Raw genomic sequence first — 21074 nt, forward strand, 5'->3', positions numbered from 1 at the left:
GGAAGAATGGCATTGTATTTTCAAAACTGTTGTATGGTTTCAGACCAATTGGTTTGAGATTTATACTCACTAAAAGGAAATCAAAATTTCACTTGAAAATGGGGATGTGTGTATATCAAGTTCTCAAATTTGGCCTGAGTAAAACCAGACATGGTTTAGCAGTGATTTTAAAAGACTAGCTTTTTCTACACAGGCTGGTTGTACCACAAAGTATTCTTAGTAAACTTGTGAATCCAGCAGCTGAGGCCACTCTGGCAGCATCCTACATTTTACAAGCATGGCAGAGGGAGATCTGGTCATTAAACAAATATTCTCCCCTGGGTGTGCTACTTCTCAGATGCCATCTGTAGCATATCCCTCCTGCCCTAGGACCTCTGCTTACTCTCCTGGGCTTCTTGGGGGCCCATTCACTGCCACTTTTGCTGCTACCAGTACAGTGCCCTCAACAGAGTTACTCCATGTGATTTCAGCATCTATAACTTACTTGCTGCACTGAGGAGGAAAAAGAAAAATGGAGCTGTGCAAACAATAAAAATAGTGGATATTTTCAATTAAACATATTCTGGAGTGAAAAATATTTGCTGTCCAGCCACGTCAGAGCACAAAGATCTTGATTTGAAGCCAATTTAAGGCAGAGAAAATATTCTTGGTAAAGCTGGTGGGCTTTGGTTGCAAACCTAAATCTGCTGCAAAGAGATTCTTGCCTTCTGATATGCACACAAACGATCCAGGAACAGGAATAAGCCCTCTCTGGACTCAATTTTATCCAAAGCTTTAGTGGCAGAAAAGGTTTCAAATGAAATACTGTGTCTGTGGAGCAAAGTTGATGCTCTAAATAACATAATTTCAAATATATTGAACTGGTGACTTTACAGGTCATGTATAAATTTGTGAATATATCCTAGATATCTTAAGGTAGACTGCAAAGTGTCCATGTATTAGATGCTGGCAGACTGGCTGCTGTGTCTAAATTCTGTATTAAAGCTTGTGAGACATTTACTTTCCCAATTCAGTGTGGAGATTTCTTTCAAGAGAAAGAATATAAAAGCGTAACAGGAAGCAAGTCAGTGTAAAATATCGAAGTCTTTTAAAATATTTAAGTAATATTAACACTCCGCTGAAATACTCATTTCCTAATTGCTTTCCACACAAAATCTTGGTCTTACTAAGGCCTCCAATAAATTGAAAGCAGACTAAAACAAGCTTTCATACAAGAAACATCTGGTTATTTAAGTTTCCTTCTTTTAATACTAATTTTAACAACTCCCAAACGTGGATAGAAATACTACCTTATAGTTTTGTTTAAAGTTCATTTCCTGTCCCTGGGATATTTGCTGACCTTTTAATACTGGCCATTTTGCTTTTCACTTTCTTATTCCTATTCTCATTGACTTCATTCCATTCTTGACCTCTCTTCCCCTCAAGAAAATTAAATGCAGTCCAAAACATGTTGGACACCAATTAGTTTTACAGCTCGTCTTACCTCCCCTCCTACTGCATTCTTCAGTTCATTGAGTCCACTCCACTTTTGTACTTTCAGTCTTCACAAAACTTGTAGCCTCACTGCAAAATAAACATTGCTGGCATGAAACTAAAGCCTTTTTCTCTGCTGTTTTCCTCCTAGTAATCAATATCAACAAAAAGTGATCACTAGACACACAGGGAAAAATCTGATTAGCTTCTATCTCTGACTTTAGGAAAAAAAAAAGCCCACTTTCTCTTCTTGTAGCTATAATATGAGAGAGGTCAATGGTACTTCACAGCAATAAATCCTGACTAAACAAAAAGTAAGAATAAAATTTTTTATATACTTGTATAGATTAACTTTGTATAGTTAAATTTACTTGTTTAACTTTTAATTATTAATGTGTTGGAACAAGAAGAACTTATTTTTCTTTTGTTATGCGAAAACATAGTCTCTCTTGTAATTTAAAAGAATACTATAAAATATAAACATACAAAATGCAAACCTACGCTATAATCCTACTTACATTTAAAGCAATTATTCAAAAATTAGATATATTTTGCACTGTTACACCTGTACAAATCTGCTGTTTCAGCGTGGTTATCAGTAGGATCTTGCCTAATAAATATTTTGTTATTGGCCTATCCCCTAATTCAGTGAGGCACTTGCTAGGCATATACATGGCAAGGTTCAGAATATTGCTGCTTGGACAGAAACCATTTCTCAGCTCCTGACAAAGCTGTTCCAAAATAGAAGATAGACAGGCATTTATTTATCCTTCTGAAGTACACTTTGTGACGGTATGACTGTCAGACGAAATATTGTAGACAAAATACCTGCAATTTTGTTTTTCTTTATGCAGTCACAGGTCTTACGAGCTATCCATCAGAATTTTCCTTCAGAATTGTAACACAGGACATGAAGCATGTGTACATGTGAACAGCCTCAAATTTTTAGAAATATTTTATATTTTATGTTATGTATATTGTTATAAATATACATCATACCTATATCTATACAATAATATTTCTGCCCAGAAATAGTAATGCCATCTTTTAAATCTCTCTTCTTAATGATACTTGAGAACAGTTTTGCCTCAGACTTAATAGCTAGCCTAAAGCAACCTGCTTTTGGTATGAAGAAAAAGTAGAACTGCCAATCATTGTAGTTCTTAAAACTTCTTGTTAAACTGAAAAAAGCTAATGATATGCACTTTAATTTGTTTATGGCTATGTGATATTCATCGCTTGGACTGATCTGAAGAGGAAAAACGAGAGTCCCCTCTTAAAGAATCATCCTTCCCTTGGCTGTAAATAAATCTTATCACCATGAGCCAGAGAACACAGCTTTTATTGATTTATTTTCTTTTTCAGCCATCATGTAATGTCTAAACACCCACATCTAAGTCACAGATTATTCAGGAACTTTCAGTATTGTTCACAATATAAACTTTTCTTGGTCCACACTTGCAAGAACATTTTATGACTCTTCAAACAGATATTAGATCAGTATGTTTCTGTTTGCTATAATCTTTGCAGTGAAAAAAACCTGTACTAAAGCAGAAGTGGTCTCTATGTAGTAGTGTTTCTAATTTTAGGGATATTTTATTTTACTTTCATAATTAATGCTCTTAGTGTCAAACTAAGAACTATAACTCACATGATTTTGCAAGTTCACCTTTTAATTTTATATGCAAAGTACCAGTTTCATGGGTGAACTCTATGTTTTAGAATATTAAGTGATAAGCATTAGGTACTGGTGGTATGTATTTCTGATAGAGACTACTTCCATTTTTGTTTCTTGTTGTTCTAACTACAAGACACTATTTTGACTTCATTATTTCCACTAACTACATATTCTGGTAGATTAGGGACAAATTTGGCTGAAATTCATATTAACAGTTAGATACGTGAAATTCAGGAGATATATTTTGTTTTGCTTAAGGCAAAAATAATAATAAATATTAAGAAAAATCTCACTTTCAGTGTAACATGACTTAGTCTTGTCCTTTCTCAGGAAAACAAACCCCAGAACCAGGGTTTCGGCTGTACACTGCAAAAGTTCTTTCACTGTCAATATGCTGATTTGTGATACCTATGGTTCTGCTCACACATTGTTAAGCAAAATGAAATCTTTTAATCAGATGCAAGCTACAAAGGAAAATAGAAGTGGTGAGAATTATGCACAGAGAAGGAAGAACATGCCTCAAGAAAGTGTCAGTGCACCACATGCAAATGTTATTTACCTTTGGGGCATACAGACGGTTATAACCATATTAACTCACACTGTGATCCTAACAGCACTTCTGTACTTTTGAATATAGAATTAATTCGACATAGTTAAATGCGTTCATGTCCTAGTAGAGGGTTATAACCACGTCTCTTTCTAAAAGGTTGCAAAATCCTTCTAATATTGTGCAGAAGTCTAATGGTGACGTGATTCTGCCTAGGTACATTCTTTTGTCAGAATATTATTCACATTGCTCTAAAATTTGTGCTAAACCATACTATTTTTAAGTGCCCAGGGCAGTGGATGCTAGAATAACTCAGTAATGCAACAGAAGAAAATATGAAAATTAAGTTGGGGGAAAATACTCTGTGCTGAGTTTACTGCTGGGTGAGAAGCATGACACCACACGACAGGGAAGAAGGCTCAACTCTCTGCTACACTTAGTGAGCATATCATATAGCATGTTCCCTTTCAGGGTGGCACAGTTAATCCACAACCCATATAATCCCTTACTGGTAATTGAGAGCTGATTATGTTTGGTGACCTTCTGTACTACCAATGCTATTTCCTGCATCCTGAAATTTAGCTTTCCCATTCTGGTAAAAGTCATGAGCACATATATCTCAAATCAGTCACATGAATGGTAAAGATAAAATCTGCAAAAAATGTGAATACGCTCTCCTAGGACAGCAAAGATCTGAATGAACAGTAGACTCTGTATTTCCTGTGTTCACAGAGAAAGAAAGACATTTTCAAAAATTGGGGTACCAAAATCTACTAAGTTCTGGCATCAAATTACAGTTTAATGGAACAACATTTCTATCCCCTAACAGTGAGATAATGTTATAAATTACATCAAATTGCATTTGTCAGGTTAATAATTCTTTTTTATATGAATAAGCAAAGTGTGAATAAGAGAAATGTATAAAAGAATATATGCATAGGTTGAACTCCTCCACTGCAATTTTTGAAGGACATGTTACAGTGAAAAAATCAAAGCAGCAATTGTATTAGATAGAGCTCAGTGAAAACACCACAATTCTTCTTTAAATATTTTCTGTTGAACTTAGAAAGTGGAGAATGGAGTTCTTTTTGTGAAATCTCTTTTTTACCGTTCAATTTTTTTGCACAGATATAGCAGTTAGAATGAAACTCTCCCTCCCTGACTTTCAAAAATTAGAACACATTCCAAAAATATAAAATGTAGCCTAAGCTTCAGCATGGGGGTTGCAGTCCAAGATTAGCTGTTTATTTGTATTAGCCCCTTATTTTCATAGTAATTTTCTTTTTTCCATTTGAATTACTCACTTCTGTTACTTTACTTTCTGGATGTTTTACTCTTTTCTTCCATGGTACTTTAAATTTTTCTAGAGATTACCTATGCTACATGAATCATTCATAAATCTGGGGTGCAAAGCTACATCTAAACAAATTTAGTCTAATTTAGAAGTCCCGATAGAAAGGCGACAGTTCAGTGGAGGACACACTTGCATTGCTGGGCTACTCTCACGTCTTGCTGCATCTTCCCTGTTTACACAGTTAAAGGTTGTACAGTTCTGACCCCCTGAGCTGTGATCGCACCTGGTTCATTCTCTACAGTCCCAAGGGTTAAGGAATTAGTATTATCTCCCTGACAGCAGCCTCCATACATTTGTTTCCACAAGGGGGAAACTATGCTATTCCAACTTCCCTAAGCACTGCTTGTCTTGTGGTTGCAGTGTAATAATATCCTCATATCCCGTAATACCCTCACTTTATAGAGAGTTTTCACTTTTTGTTTTTCATGTCTCACAGTTCTACAGACAGTCTTCCTAGCTCACATAGCCAAGTTCTGAGGGAAATGACAGTATAATTTAGTTTTTATGTGGTAATACAGTTGGAGAAGGAAGAACAGCAAAGAAGTATTTTGGTATGTGGTTTTTGAGAACCAGAAGTTTCACATAGAAGTGTTATCCATCTCACCTTCCTTCTCAGCAGCACTAAGAATGTTCTGGCAGTATTTTAATTGTTTGAAAAATACATTTCTGTTGAAATCAAACTGCTTCACAGGAATATCTCCTTTTTAAAAAAAGTTACCCAAGAAAAATAGAAAATATATTTGAAGCCTAAGTCTGTATTTGTGTGATATTTTAATGTCAAACCCAAACTGACAGCATGAAAACAAATGTGTGACCATGCCAGAAACAAATGTTTTTAGCATTCATTTAAAAACAAATCTTATTATCTTGGCTTGAAATTAATTTTTATATATGCTCAACTAAGTCGGTGGATAGGAATTTTTCCCGAGAATGTACAAGAACATGGTCCTGAATGACATTTATTATTTAAAATAAAAAATACTTAATTTACTATCCATACGTAAGCCCTGTGCATGTATTGGTACACATCAAAATATCTGTAAAAACAGTGAAGGGGACATGGAAGTGACAAATGTGATTCTGCATAGGACTGTAGAATTTATGGCTCACACTATTTGGCACTAATGATGTTCTGTGGCTCTCTGCAGTGTTTATCACAAACCCCTGAAGAAGCATCACCACCATTTTTTCATTTAACTTCCATTTTAAAAGAGTGCTTGGTCTGATGAGATATATCTAATGTTTTCTTTCAGTTAAGGAGAACTTGATTATCCCATGTACAGATAGCAGATTAGGAAAGCCAGAGATGGTTAAATTCTTCAAGACAGAGTCTTAGTTGATTGCTAAACCCCATATTTTGGAATGGTACTGGTGGAATTCCTTAGTGTTCAGGAAAAGATACCTGAGATGCATAAGCAAACAACAGTCTACTCTGTGATTAGAAAGGGAGGGTAACTGAGTTTCTAATGAGAGATTCACAGGATTCAGCAAAAGGGATTCTAACGCAGTGATGAACTTGACACATAATACATTCATACACTCTGATATATTCAAAACTTCACAAGAATTTATGAGCCCTATGAAACATGATGTAGCCAACATATTTGTTACGTAGGCCCTTTAATTTAAGCATAGGAATTAAGGGAGATATTTTTGTCCTGGGAAGTGAGATTTAAAAGAGTTGTGTTTTTGAGACTTGCTTTCTGACTATTTGGGCCATTTTTCCTTCAGAATGCTTCCCCTTTAGCACTCATCAACTGGGAATAATGCTGCTTAGTGCTTTGCAATCCTGAGTGAATTTCAACAAGGGAAAGTGCTGGATTCTGCACCTGGGATGGAGAAACCCCAGGTGTACCTACAGACTGGGGAATGAGATTCTGGAAAGTAGCGCCATGAAAATCAACCTGGGGGTCCTGGTTGATGGCAAGCTGAATATGAAGTTGAATATGAGTCAGCAGTTCCCTGGCAGCCAGAAGGGCCAGCCATGTCCTGGGGGGCATCAGGCATTGCCAGCCGGTCAAGGGAGGTGATTGTCCTCATCTGCTCTCCACTGGGTGGCCTCACCTTGAATATTGTGTGCAGTTTTGGGCACCACAATATAAGAATGATATTAAGTTCTTAGAGAGCACCCAAAGGAGGGCAATGAAGATGGTGAAGGGCCTTGAGGGGAAGCTGTATGAGGAGCAGCTGAGGTCACTTGGTCTGTTCAGCCTGGAGGAGACTGAGGGGAGACCTCATTGCAGTTACAACTTCCTCATGAGGGGCAGAGAAGGGGCAGGCACTGATCTTTTCTCTTTAGTGACCAGTGACAGGACCCAGGGAATGGCCCGAAGTTGTGTCACAGAAGGTTTAGGTTGGATATTAGAAAAAGGTTCTTCCCCCAGAGGGTGGTTGGGTGCTGGAACAGGCTCCCCAGGGAAGTGGTCACAGCACCAAGCCTGACAGAGTTCAAGAAGCATTTGGATGATACTCTCAGGCACATTGTGTGACTCTTGGGGATGGTCCTGTGCAGGGCTAAGGGTTAAACTTGATGATCCTTGTGGGTCCCTTCCAACTCAGCATATTCTGTGATTCTGTGAGTGTAATAAAGCTGATCTCCTTCCTTAAGTTCACACATAAATAACATATTTGATAAATGTGATTTTAAAAACACCATAGATATTTGATAAGTCATGAAACTATCTTAGAACTGCACAGTCATTAACTTAACAATACTCCTTAAGAAGACCTAATGGAAAACATTTTGATCATCTAACTAGTGGTTGTTTTTATTTACGATGATCATCTACCAAATAATACAGGCTTGGGCCTTGGAAGATATCATTTTGAGGAGGGAAAAATCCCCATTTCAGATTGACAGAAAGGAACCAAAATAAAGCCTCTTATTGAGATAGATAAATAAGAGTTTACAGCCTTTGACATACATTTTGTGGTTCAGTTGTAACAGTCCCTGAACACTGAGGCAGATTGTCCTAGCGTGTTCTACTGTACTATGCAACTAGAGCATAGATATTTAAAGTATATCACTATCACTCAACAGAGGTAAAGTTCCATAATCAGATTTTCCAAAACCAGCAGTCTGTGCTGACTCCAAGATGCACTTAATACTGGCATTGTGTCTAAGAAAAAACCTAACTAAAACAATCTTACAAGCTAGCATGCCATGTAAAGGAGTTCCACTTTTCTGGAAGAATACTTTTCTACACTTGAGTAGAGTGTTATATAATTATCTTAGGTGAACATGACATTAAAAGAGAAGGTGGGCGAGATTATCTTCTGAAAGCTTGGATGAGAGGATGGAAATGTGCTTCATAATAATGAACATGTCAGCACTGCAGAGTTACCTCAGGTCATTGCTGACACATATGAGCACATCAACTAGTTTTCTTAAGGTGTGAACCCGAAATTTATGCCGAAGTTGCTTCACACCTACTGTGTTCACCTGTGCATGTCACTGGGATTTCTGTGAGCATATGCCATGTACTCTGAGAAGGATAGTGACCTACATTTAAAAACAGTTTTCTACATTTCTTTTGCCAATAAAATTCTTGAATAGGTCTGTGTTCCTCTGGGCACGCAGGGTTTAACTAACGGAAGGTACTGCATTGCTGTTCAGATGGATCAGCCAACATTCTGACTGCACAAGATTAGATCAAATGAAACCTTCTCCAAGGAATTATCTAACTTGGGGTTATGTAACCATAATGCAAATCATAGTTTATGGCTAGGTAGAAGCCACACCAGAATAAGGATATGGATTGACTTTGAAACGAATATGTATTTTAAATTCTTGCATGAACTGGAATGTGTCTTAAGAAAAATCAGCTATGCTGATTCCAAATGATTCAGTGGTTTACAGAATATCTGCAACATGAAGTTGTGTGTTCATGACTGTTCACTTCAGCACTGATGACAGTGGCAATAGACAAACATAATTTTTAGCATAAAATTAGACTTGTAACATCACTTCACTTACATTTATGGTATGTAAATTAAAAAATCAGAAACTCAGGAGAGACAAAAAAAGCATATTTTTTTCTCTTAGTCTGTAGGTTCTCTACTAGTTAAAAGTTTCAAAACTTAAAATTTCTATATGTCTATATTAATAATGAATTTAGTGTCATATTAAAATTTGTTGTAGTAATATAAAATTTTGCTAAATATGATCTGAGATGTATCATGTCATATCTTGACTTTTCAGCCTATGTCGTTTTGTCACTGAGACAGCTTTAGGATAAAGCTAAGGTATATTTTAATATAAAATACATCAGTGTTTATGTTTTCAATATTAAAGACTTAAAAATTGGGATAGCTGTCACATGTTTCTTCATATTGTTATTAATTTTGTTCAAGTTTAAAAACTTAAATTATATGGAAATAAAATGTATGTAAATCAGTAAACTCTTCCAGATTCACAGAAAGGACATGCTAACTTCCCTATATATATTTCAAATATCATATCAAAAGCAGAAATTATCAGTTCCTTCTTGACAGCCTGTGGTCTGCCTCTGGACACTACTTATGTATTCCTTCCCTGAAGGTAAAGCAAATACAAGAAATCCACATGGTAGAAGTTTCTCTCTTCTTCATGTACCCTATGTGGTTATTTGACATATAACCACTAACTTCAGGGTATTAGCCAAGCCTGGATAACTATGCTAAACCAGATTTAGTTTAATTCTGAAGTCATTTATAATCTAAGTTGGATTTAATTTTAAAATAGGTAGATATGTACACATGCGTTTTTTGAAGATTTTCAGCATACAGATCTGAGATTTTTTACAACCATACAGAGCATCTATGAACTGCCTTCAAAAATGTGAAAATAATTTCCTCCTTGCCATTTTTTTTCCCCTGGTAGCACAAATTTGTATGTTTATCTGTAAGTACTTGAATACATTCTCCAGATGTTTACTGATCAGGAGAGTCTCCTATGGCAAGTATCTGCTGTTGTAAATGTGCACAGTCTAAAACACAAGAACCCCTGAAAGATAATGGCTTTTATCTCATGTAAATTTGGAGGTTACTCTGCAAACTCTTCTAGAAGCTTCAGTATTGCAGATTTTTCCATACCCAGCCCCTTTTAGAAGAAAGGGCCCCAAATATCTAGTCTGAATTCCTTGCTTAATGAACCTACAAGGAAACTTATGGAGCAATGGAATTAAAAGATTAAACCACAAGCCACTTGTACGAAGTCTTTAAATGACTTACGAAGCACAGAGTTTACATAGTAACTGAGTCTGCAGACTCACTTGTTATTGGAGAATTCTGAGACTCAGATTTTTTTTCTGCCTGGTTTGACTGCTTTGTTGCTGTGTGGCTGTTCACATCTGGATGTTACAAAAGAACAAGTCAAAAGATAAGATTACAATTAAGTAACATATATTTGTTTGGGGTTTTTTTAACTGCTTCTTAATTAGAGAGAAAATCCCCTTTATTGTTAACCCACAGGGAAAGAATTGAAACAGCAATATCACATGATCAACAGTATTCTTACTCATGTAACTAATTGAAGTCCTTTGTATACTTCAGGCATGCAATGCTACACATGACAGTCTTAAGAGACACAGGGATTTGATACCCACATGCATTTAAATGTCTGCAACAAGGTGGTTTTTAAAGTTTAAATATTAAATATTGACAAGACTGAAAGCAATTTTTACCATTAATTTCTGTATGTGCTTTTACTGATTTCTATAACATGGGGTAGGGAAAAAATAATCATATTGAAACACTGCAAAAGACAAGTATTTTTCCTGGGATAACTATGAATTAGTGGTTTGGCGCATGTATGCGGAAAGGAGTCATTATTCTGTGGATGCTTTTCAGTTTGTCTTCAGAGTGTAAACTATTTAAATTTTAAATTTTTATTCCATAAGCTATGCCTTAGTCTTGGTCTCCTGTTGTTATTTATTTATTCAGTTCATATGAGGGCAAGAGAGAAGGGAAGCTAATGTTTCCAGGAAGGACTGTGGGATTTCCCTCCTCCAATCAGGAACAGGAAGCTGTCTGTCAGAGAGCTGGGATAACATATTTTGCCAGTGAAACAAATAGAAAGGAGAAACAGTTAACAGTGTTAGGATTTTGCAGTTCTACTGATTAGCAGTAGGCAAGTTTAGTGCTTCCAGAAGATCTAAATATGTAATAATGACACAGTCTTCTAAACCGTTCCCATGGCTGGTGCTTTTGGACAGTAATGACTGGGTATCATTGTGGAGTGGGCAGAAATGGTCCCCGGCTTGATGTGGGATCCAAGTTTAATCTGCTTCCAACAAAGTACCCTTCAGAACACCAGCATGTGCAGAACGAACACTTTAAACTTTATACACATATAATTTTGCCATGTATACCTAGATGATGATGTATTTTCACACCTGCTCATGTTGCTGAAAAATTAAGATGGTCAGAATGAAGTACAGAATGAGAACAGGCTGAGAGCACACTTGAGGGATGTAATTTGTCACCTGAGAAACTCAAGAAAAAATGGAGAGTCTCTGGCCTTTGGGGTTAGTTTTTTTTTTTTTTTTTTGTAAACAAGCTCATTACAACATATAATCAACCCTCCCAATATCTGGTTACCTTTTGTTTCTACATCCTACATGTAGGATTGTGGGATTTTTTTTCTTTCCTCATGTGATGACTTAATCATTGACAGCCTGTCCAGTTGTGGTGTATAAAATTTTGTCTGCTTACTGGTCAGTAAAATTTGAGGGGAATTGAAGATTTTATAAATATCTTGTATTTAAATGGGATGCTGGCAAATTAACATAAAACTTGAGTGAAACTTCATAAACATAGAGAGCAATGAACCTAGGTACTGTGGGATTTCCAAGGCAGAACCTTCCTTTTTCATCTGTTTCGGAAAACCTTATTTCTGCCTTCTTTGGTTCTTGCATATAGACAATTTTCACTTAGGCATTTCTGAGGTGTCAGAAGGAAACACCTGGCTATAGACTAACCTGCTACTTGACTAGCAGTGCAGGTAACTGTAGCTCATTGAATAGCATTTTGTATTAACACTTGCCTTCAACAGGAAAAAAGTCACATTTCACCAGAATGCATTCAGCAACAGGAACAAAGCCTGCAGTGAGCAAGACTGTCTGTAGAGGACTAAGCAATTAATAGAAACACTTTTTCCCCCCCAAATATGCCAAAAAATGATCGGAATTTTACAGCTGTTTATTAAATTCCTTTTTTGAAGCAGAAGGTTTAGCATTTACCATTCCTGCAACATTATCTGCCCAACCACTTCATATTAATGGATTGGTCTTACAAAGAAGGCACAATTATTTTTCAGTAATAATTCAAGTATTTCAAATGAAAGAAGGACAGAAACAGAATTCAAACCTACCGGTCAAGCATTTTCCACTTCAGGACAGAAAACCAACATGTAGAGTGCTCCGCATCTTGTGCCTTAAAGTAAGTAGAAACCCAAAGGTTCTCTTTACAGCAATTACAGAGCATTTCTAGTTATGTAGGATATCAACAGAAAGTGGCTGAAAAACCTGTTAAATCTAAAATTGATCTTCACTATTGTCAGTAGGGTTTTGATGTGAAAAATAGACCATGTAAAGCCTTGCAGTTCCAAGTACTTGTCACGGCCATCTGAAGACCAAAGTGGTCTTCATAGATTTTGAGCTGTGCTAGAACAAATTACATGTGAATTGGTTGGGACAAATGTAAGGTAATGCAAAAGATTGTTGAACTGCAAAAACACAGGTTGAGAAAGGGGTATTTAGGCAGCAGTCGTATAAAAAAGTGCTAAGGAGTTATTTTGGATTGCTACCAATATTATTCAACATCATCATTTGGGTTTGAAAAAGGCAGACATCATGCTGGGATGTGAAAACAGAATCCTGTCCTGCAAGATGTGAATTGTTCTTCTGCTCTGCTCAGCAGAAGCTGAAGAAGTTAAATGCAGAAAGCATTAGCAGAAAAGTGGCAGCTGAAATAATGTGTCCAGCTGTAGATATCATGCTTGTAGAAATGTGGTGACCAGTCAGCATCTAGAGGAGGGCAATGAGGTGCCCAGGTTCAAGAAGCATGACCTAAAAGGCAAACCAGAAAAACATGAAGTTATTTGTCCAGAAAAAAGAAAGAAAAGACAGCTGGTAACAATGTAACATATACAAAGAGCTGCTGCGAAGGAGAAGTAGAATCTATTCCAACATTTGTGAAAGGCAGTACAAGAAGTAGTGATCTTCAGATGATATGTTAGAATTCAATTACTTATTTTAATAATAAAGATAATTAAGGACAGGAACAGACAGCTTGGCAATGCAGTGAAATCCCCTTTATTAGGAGTTAGACAAGCATCTGTCAGAAATGGTGTAAGGATAATTCATTCTAACTGTGGGCAGTGCAATAGCTTTGATGATCTCAACGTCTTATTCAGATCTGGAATTCTTTGAGGTTCTAATGTTCTGACTATCTGATAAGTATTTGGTGAATATTAATAAGCACTGAACTGTGGCTGATGTAAACCGTCAGGCGAGCAAAAGCAGGTACAAAGAGGGTAGTATGCAGTTTGTCCAGTCTCCTGACTTCAGGAAGAAGTCACAGAAGTGATGATGGGAGGAATGCTAAAATCATACCAGAACTAGTATAGCCCATCTCTTACTGCACCTGAATTTTTCAAACAGAATAAAAGTTCTAGTCTTAATCATTATATGCAATTAAAATTATTCTGGAAATTTGAATGGATTTTAATAGCATGCCTGAACTATGTTAAGGATGCAGACTTCTGAGTTCCAAATATAAAATGCTCTTGTCTGCAAAAACTCTGCAATGTGGATGCCATATATATGATATATATATGGCAACATTACAACCATTCAACAATACAACCATTCAGCATTAGTTCTGCAGTGGAATTCCATGAAAAGCAAAAAATGTCATAATGATATTACCTTGAATAGTATTTTTTATTGATTTATATATATAGGTATTCAGAAAAAAACACAGTCAATACATAATCTATCATAAAATTTGGCAGTTGTGCTTTATACAAAAGTTCATATCCTTCATCAAATAACAGTGATGTACTTCGTATGCTTTGTGTGCTTAGAAAAGGCTTCTGATCTGTGTTTCCCTTGCTCAAGCATAAAGATTGCGTCTTTGATTTTGCTAGCAGTAGTATTTGGAAGTATAATCAACAGAGAAATGCTCAGGTTTGACAAGTGGTATAAGATTTCAGAAAATATCTCTTCTCTCAGAGAGATATTGGAAACAGATAATATTAAGGGGAATTTTACTGCTTGGAACCCTGATCTTCAAAGAGAATATTAGTAGAGATTGAGATCAGAATGGACATTTAGGGATATTAAATGCAAATAAGGCTTCAACAGAGGCTCAAAGACACAATTAAATTATGGAAATATGCACAAGTTCAATAAGTAAAAGCATAAAATACTTTGAGATAGAAGATTGTATAAACACAAGCTTATTGTTAAATAAATATTTGGAATTAGGTGGAATATTTTGGTAACATTTAAATTAAAATTCTGATTTATCAAAAGTAGCATCTTTGTGAAATCTTTCAAAGACTTAAGTTTCTTTAGAGAGAAAATACTTTTAAGAATTAAAATTAATTTAATTCCAGCTATTTCAAAACAGAACATTCTGAAAGTGTCTTGCATTGGTTTGCCTACTGGATACAATTTTAAGATGATCACATCAAAATGGAGCATTTATATTAATCCAAAGTATTTTTCTGCATTTTATTGATGAGAAATTTGTTATATCTTTATTTTTTTAATACGTTTGTATTACACAATTTGTTTCCTTTCCATTGCAACCCTTAAAAGAGTTTACGACTTATGATATTCCCTCAAAGGAAAAAAAAAATCAAGTCTCATTTGAGTGTTTTAGAGTATTTTTCTTTAATAGTATTAAAAAATAAGTCCTATAATAAAAGTAAATAGTCACTAAATTTAAATACCTATTCTAAAAAAAAATTAAACTGCACATGAATTATGAAAAAACCTTTAATCTTACAATTTCTAAGTATACAATACAAATTGGAAACAAACAGAATGAGTTCAACAAGCACATGTACATTTATGAACAAAATGTGAAGGTAGTTTAAAATATGTCCTTTTCACATACCTTAGAAAATCATTAGGATTCTGCCAGCTGGCATTTTTATACTGTATTGTAAAATGTATCTGATGACATACATGTTTCACCAGTAGTTAGAGGAGAACAGAATATTTTGTTCAGTAACCACCTACAAATCTATTTTTAAAGATACAGGTTAGACTGAGTAGCCTAATCATATATTTAGAAAATGGAAGATTTGGCTAACCCCTGTCATGTGAGCTCAGAAAGTGTAGTAGCAGTTTTAGACTGGGGGATAAAGAAGTCAGGGCTCCTTTGCAGAGGCACAAGAACACAAAGAGTAGGATGAAGGTGAGAAAAAAAAAGCAAATCTCAAGTACTCATATATTTCAGTTATTGTAAATGCCATGGAATGAAAATTTCCGTTCATGAGCCTCAACTTTTCTCTACTTTCCCCTCCTGTTCAGTGACTCTCTCCTCAAAACATTTTGAAATTTTCTGATTTCCACTACTCCAGATATGTGGCTTGGATGGGGAACACAGGAAGTTTAAAGCATCCAGTACCACTTGATAGCTGCTACAGAGATTAGCTGCACATCTGTATGTCAACAAAAATGTGGAATTGGATGCTGATGTCACCCAAGTTTCTGATTATAACATTGGAAATTGAATAACAGTTTAACAGGAATTAAAGTTGCCTGGGAGATTCCTGCACGTCTCAAAACTACAGAGTTCAGCAAAACTCCCATTTTTTATCAATGCGTTTTGAATATCTCAGTCTTGATTCTTACTTCTTAGATTCAGATACTTAAATTACGAGCTATCATCAAATTTGTTATTGGGTGATACATCCCAAACTAACACACAGCTAGTCTCTCAGAAACAGTACTACATGTACAGTACATATATAATGTGCATTATATGTCTAAAATTTTACAATCCCTTTGCCTTTACAAAGAGGATACCATATTTGTGACTTTACACATATTAGTTTTTCTAATATATAAACACAGCTCGAGTGAACAGTTCAGTTGTTTTTACCTTAACGCTATAATTTCTGTCTTTTAGAGCCCTGAGCTTGGCTAAATATGATGCTGACAAAGTATAGTAGTGAGAAATAGTATTATCTCAACATATTATTTGTCAAGGTGTTTACTGGAACAAAAATGTGTGTTCCCCTTGCTTTGATAATTGGAATGAGTAGTTGTGGCAAGAGGAAGTCGATTTTTCTCCCTGTAACATTTTAGTTAATACAAGGAGTGTAAACAAATTCCTCTGGAATGAAACTAAACTGGAAGATGCAAAACAGGAATGCATTTAATACAGTCCAACTGCTAAAAGATGTTCAGTTAAGGGGTCTAAACTGCAGATAGTCCAAAGTAAAGAAAAAAAAAAAGGAAAATGCATAAAATACCTAACGGAAACTTCAAATCTCAACCCCAGCTATTTGACCCTTCACTGTTTGACCATAGTATTTGCTGCTCTACATGTAGGCAGAGAGAAATCTACTCCCTAATTAAATGGTGGTTCCCCCAATTGAGATTTGAGGTATAATTTAAAACTGCAGCAAGTATGAGGAAATTATTGTTGAAGTAGAATTTTAAAAGATTGACCCAAATCTTGTTAAAGCTGCTGGATGATTCAATCAATTTTATGGAGTTTTGCACTAGATCTAGAAGCTCCAGGCCTTGCTGCCTGCTGTTGTCTGATTGCATTAAATAATCTTAGAAAAACAGAAAGAATCTAGTAAAGCCAATTCGCTGTATGAATCAGTGATGTGAGTAGAGAACACAGTCATAACTCTTACTCACACAGATTGCTTCATTTAACAAGTGTGTGAAGATTAATATATATTCCCTCATATAGAGGAACAAATAGCTTGGAAACATCTGAAAAAATAAAACAATTCTTAAGAATTCTCAGAAGACCCAATAAACATGACTGACTTCAACTTAAACAAATTACTTCTTAGATAAAACCAATTATTTTGGAATTCATATATCTGATGTACCAAATATTTACTTATTAGGAGTCTCCTTTTTTCACGAATTATCAGCATCCTACAATGATAATTCATAAAGAAAATAAAAACAAAAAAGTGAGTATGCTTTGTGAAAAGTAAGACATTTTGAATAAAATATTTTTGTTTTTTCAGTCACTTCTGTATAAGAAATATATTAAAATTTGAGTATTTATATCTGTGTAGCTCAAACTGTGAGACAGAATTAGAATATTCAATTGTTTATAGTGTATTTGAAAATTAATTGGATGTTTTGACACTGAAGTGTCTTCATAGCATATTCTCTGGTAGGTGTCTGTTGCCATGCTTTAGATAAGTTTCTGAGAAGGAGGTGAAAAAAGGAGTAAAAAACTCTACCTATAGCCATGCACCTTGTTTCATCTTATTTAGGAAGAGCAAGACTTTACAGACTTTTACCAAAGTAATGCAGACAATTAGACTAAAATCTGAGGTTTCATTCTCATTGCTGAGGAGGCATACAGCTTTGTCTACTTGAGTCTCCTAGCAAACAATAAAATTCCTGTCTTCCTTGAATTAAAAAGTCAAGCGAACAGTAGACATAACTAAAAAACTCATCCTGTTGTCTGCTCCCATAAAGTCTCAACAGAGACTTTTTTTCTGTCTTTGGAAGATGGCACCCTCAAGCCAAATGAGTCTTCTTCATTTTTTTCCCCATGTTTAGCTCCCTTCCCTCTTGTAGTATATCTTCATCTTGCTTCTTAACTAAAGAACATCCCTTTAAACAGCTGTTTTTCTTGGTCCCTCTCACACAGAGACCTGCTGTCTGCAGGGATTTAGCTTGCGTTTTGCTCACTCCCCTGCCAATCCCAACCCAAGAGCAGAATGAAAATTCTACTAGTTTTGGGGCAATTTTTACCTTCTATGGTTCCATCTTGAGACTCTTCTGCTTACACCATTTACAGGGAACAACCTTCCTTTCCTGGGAACCATTGTCACTTATGGTAACCATTATGGTAACAGTTTTAGTGCTTCTTCTCTCCACTCTGGAGTGTCAGCCTCTGAAGTGGCATTTCCAACAACCAAAACCTATGCAGTTGGGTGGATAACCACATTGCTTTCACCTACTGCTAGGCTCAAAAGTCTTTTTGGGAGAGCATTGGTGAAATTTCTTCAGAGCACTAAGTTCTATGGTCAATTAGGATGTCACTAATCCATCCTTTCCAGTTCTACATTTTCAAGCTTTTTGTAGACTCCTGTAAGGATTGTTACATTGATTAACCTTAACCTATGGGTTAAATATTGTCATTGTAAGCTTTGGCCAGGAACTTAAAAAAATGAGGTCAATGTAATCAGTTAATGTAGCAGGTGTGAGCTAAAGATGTCAAATGCCTTCAATCTAAGCACAGTTTCCTCTGAGTACTTCTTCTCAGGGGCAAAAACTCATTTTATCCTTTGTCCTGATTTTTCCAGCATTCCTAACTTTCCACTCAGGGTTTAAGCAGTTCTCTTAGCTAAAAGCCCCAGGTATATTGTAAGAACCAGGTAGTACCAGAAAACAGTCATGCCTTGTATGTTAACTATGTACTTTTTATTTGCCAACTGTAGCCCTTCCTTTTATTTGCATTCTTTACCAAAAGATGTTTCTCTGAACCTTCTGGTTCACCTTGTTTTGATAAAGGTGGGAGTGCCAACCTTTTACGCTTGTTTAAATGCTCTGATGGAATAGATGATATTCAAGCTGGTTTCTGTGGTGTCACTGTCAGTACAAGGCAGGTAGGTGTTGCCCAAGTTTATATAAGAAATTTATGTTTACCAGACAGTTCTCTTGGTGATAATGAGGTTGTATTTAGCCAGCCATTTAGTAAAAGCATAACCTTTCTGGGTCAGTGCCAAGCTGCCAAGTATCCTAGTTATTTCTACAGTGTTGTTTCTCTATTTTCAAATTACACAGGCCTACTCTTTTTAACAGTCTTCTTTCACTCACCAGGAAATGGTGGAAGCACCATGCAGCAGAGCATTGTTTATAATGAATTAGAAACTGTCCTTGTATCTCCTTCTCCTTTTCCCCATACACTGCTGTATTCCACAGTTTTCGATTTCACCAGTTGTGCCTCTGCAGTCAATAGATAAATTATATTGCTCAGGAAAAGAACTAGAATTAGAATTTGGATATTTTCCCTCAAATTTCTGATGTGTTTTATAATTATTTGTATTACCATGAAGTACAAAATAATTACAATTGAGATACATTATCATTCAAGACTGATACCAGAGGTATTTCTTTTAAACCAGAGGTGGAAGTTTGGAGATATTGTTCAGGACATATGTGGCGTAAGGGCTTGAATTTGTGGTTTCTTCTGAATTTTGTGTGCATTTTTGTTCTTTCCAGTAGGGCAATATATTGCTCCTTTTCTTGTTGCTGTTGGCACACCTTGGAAGTAAAGAAATGGAATCTAGTAACTTATTTTCATCCAAATAATCTACTGCACCTCTTTAACAAGATTCTTTTACTATTTCTAAGAAATAGTCAAAAAATCCTGAAGTATGCAGCAGACTCTGAAGATAGGAAGGCAGAAAATACTCTGCTTTAGAGGAATACTAGTGCCTTTCAATGTCTTAATGATCTGTACAAATTAGATTTAACTCTGTGGCTATAAAGCAGATCTCTCTTTCAGTTCATGAGGAGTTAATTCTTCTAAAATATTTCCAGCAAACCTTTGTCATATAAAAATATTTTATGTATAGAAAATGTTAATGATAAGGTTTCAGTAATGTCTGAATTACATAAAAGTGGAAATGCCTTTCAAAAAAGTGGTTAACACATGTATTGAAAGCATAAGCACCAGCAGTTTGCAGAAAACTCAACAGAATATTCAGCCTACTGGACTAAGGCTCCTAATTTCATCCAGCTTTATTGTCTGGCTAATGTTCTCATGCTTCCTATATAATTAATGAAGAGAAATAGCTTTCTTTCAGGGCTGGTCCATGACAAGAACCTAATTTAAGTGCTTGAATTGCCTAGTGGAAGAATCTGTTTCTCTCCACTGACTCTAAAGAAACTGAGCCAGATAAGCTAGGTGCATCAGGTTTGCTTAAAAACACTCTCTTCTGTTTCCTAAGGGCTCAGATCCCTGGAAGTGGAACTTTGATCTTATAACAACTGAAAGTGTCTTTGCAAGTTTTTTGTTGGGTCTGGTTGTTTTTTAAACAGGAATGCAGCTTTATCAAAGGATTCTGAGAACTATTTTGGAACAAATGACCTCATTTAACAGAAAGATATACCTATTTTATGAACCTTCCTTTGAAGTCATCTTATGTTGTTATCAATGTCATTGGTAAGGCAATTATTGGTGCTAGCAGCTAGCAGGAATTCTAGAAGGGATTTTTATGGAACTGGAATACATATGCTGAAAATGGCTTCTTTTTCTGCTTCTTTGTTATTGTTGTTAATTCTCGCTTTTCCCATGAAGCAAGTGAAGCAGAATGATCCTGCCTTCTCTTATATCATTATAATTTTTTGCTACAAAATCTTTCTTAGTGCCTCTTTATTTTTGAAGTGTAGTGATTAGTGTAAGGAACAGTTTGTTTAGCTTTTGATTCTGTTATAAGACCTCCTTTTGGAGAAGAGAGAGGGAAGGTATGATGAGGAGGGAAGGAAAGCAGACATCAATGTAAAGGATGAAAATTCTCTTGGAACCCACTTTTGTATCTAATGGTGTGAGGGTGGTTGTGAAGCAGAACACAGCACACTTCAGATGTCATGCCAAAAGTTACATTAAGTTTCAACATTACTGACTGAAAACACATCTGCTTTATTTCAGTGCACTTGGCTAAATGCTTCTGTCTCCTCTCTAGCCCCCTCTGATGGAAGTATCTCAGTACGTGGATCTCCGGATGTGACAGTATCACTTTGTATTTTCTGAAAGTCATGTCAGATCAAACATGGTATTTAAAATATGTGCACTAAAGTTTAAGTATTAGG

Source organism: Pseudopipra pipra, chromosome 7 (genome assembly GCF_036250125.1).
Source record: "Pseudopipra pipra isolate bDixPip1 chromosome 7, bDixPip1.hap1, whole genome shotgun sequence".
NCBI lineage: Eukaryota > Metazoa > Chordata > Aves > Passeriformes > Pipridae > Pseudopipra > Pseudopipra pipra.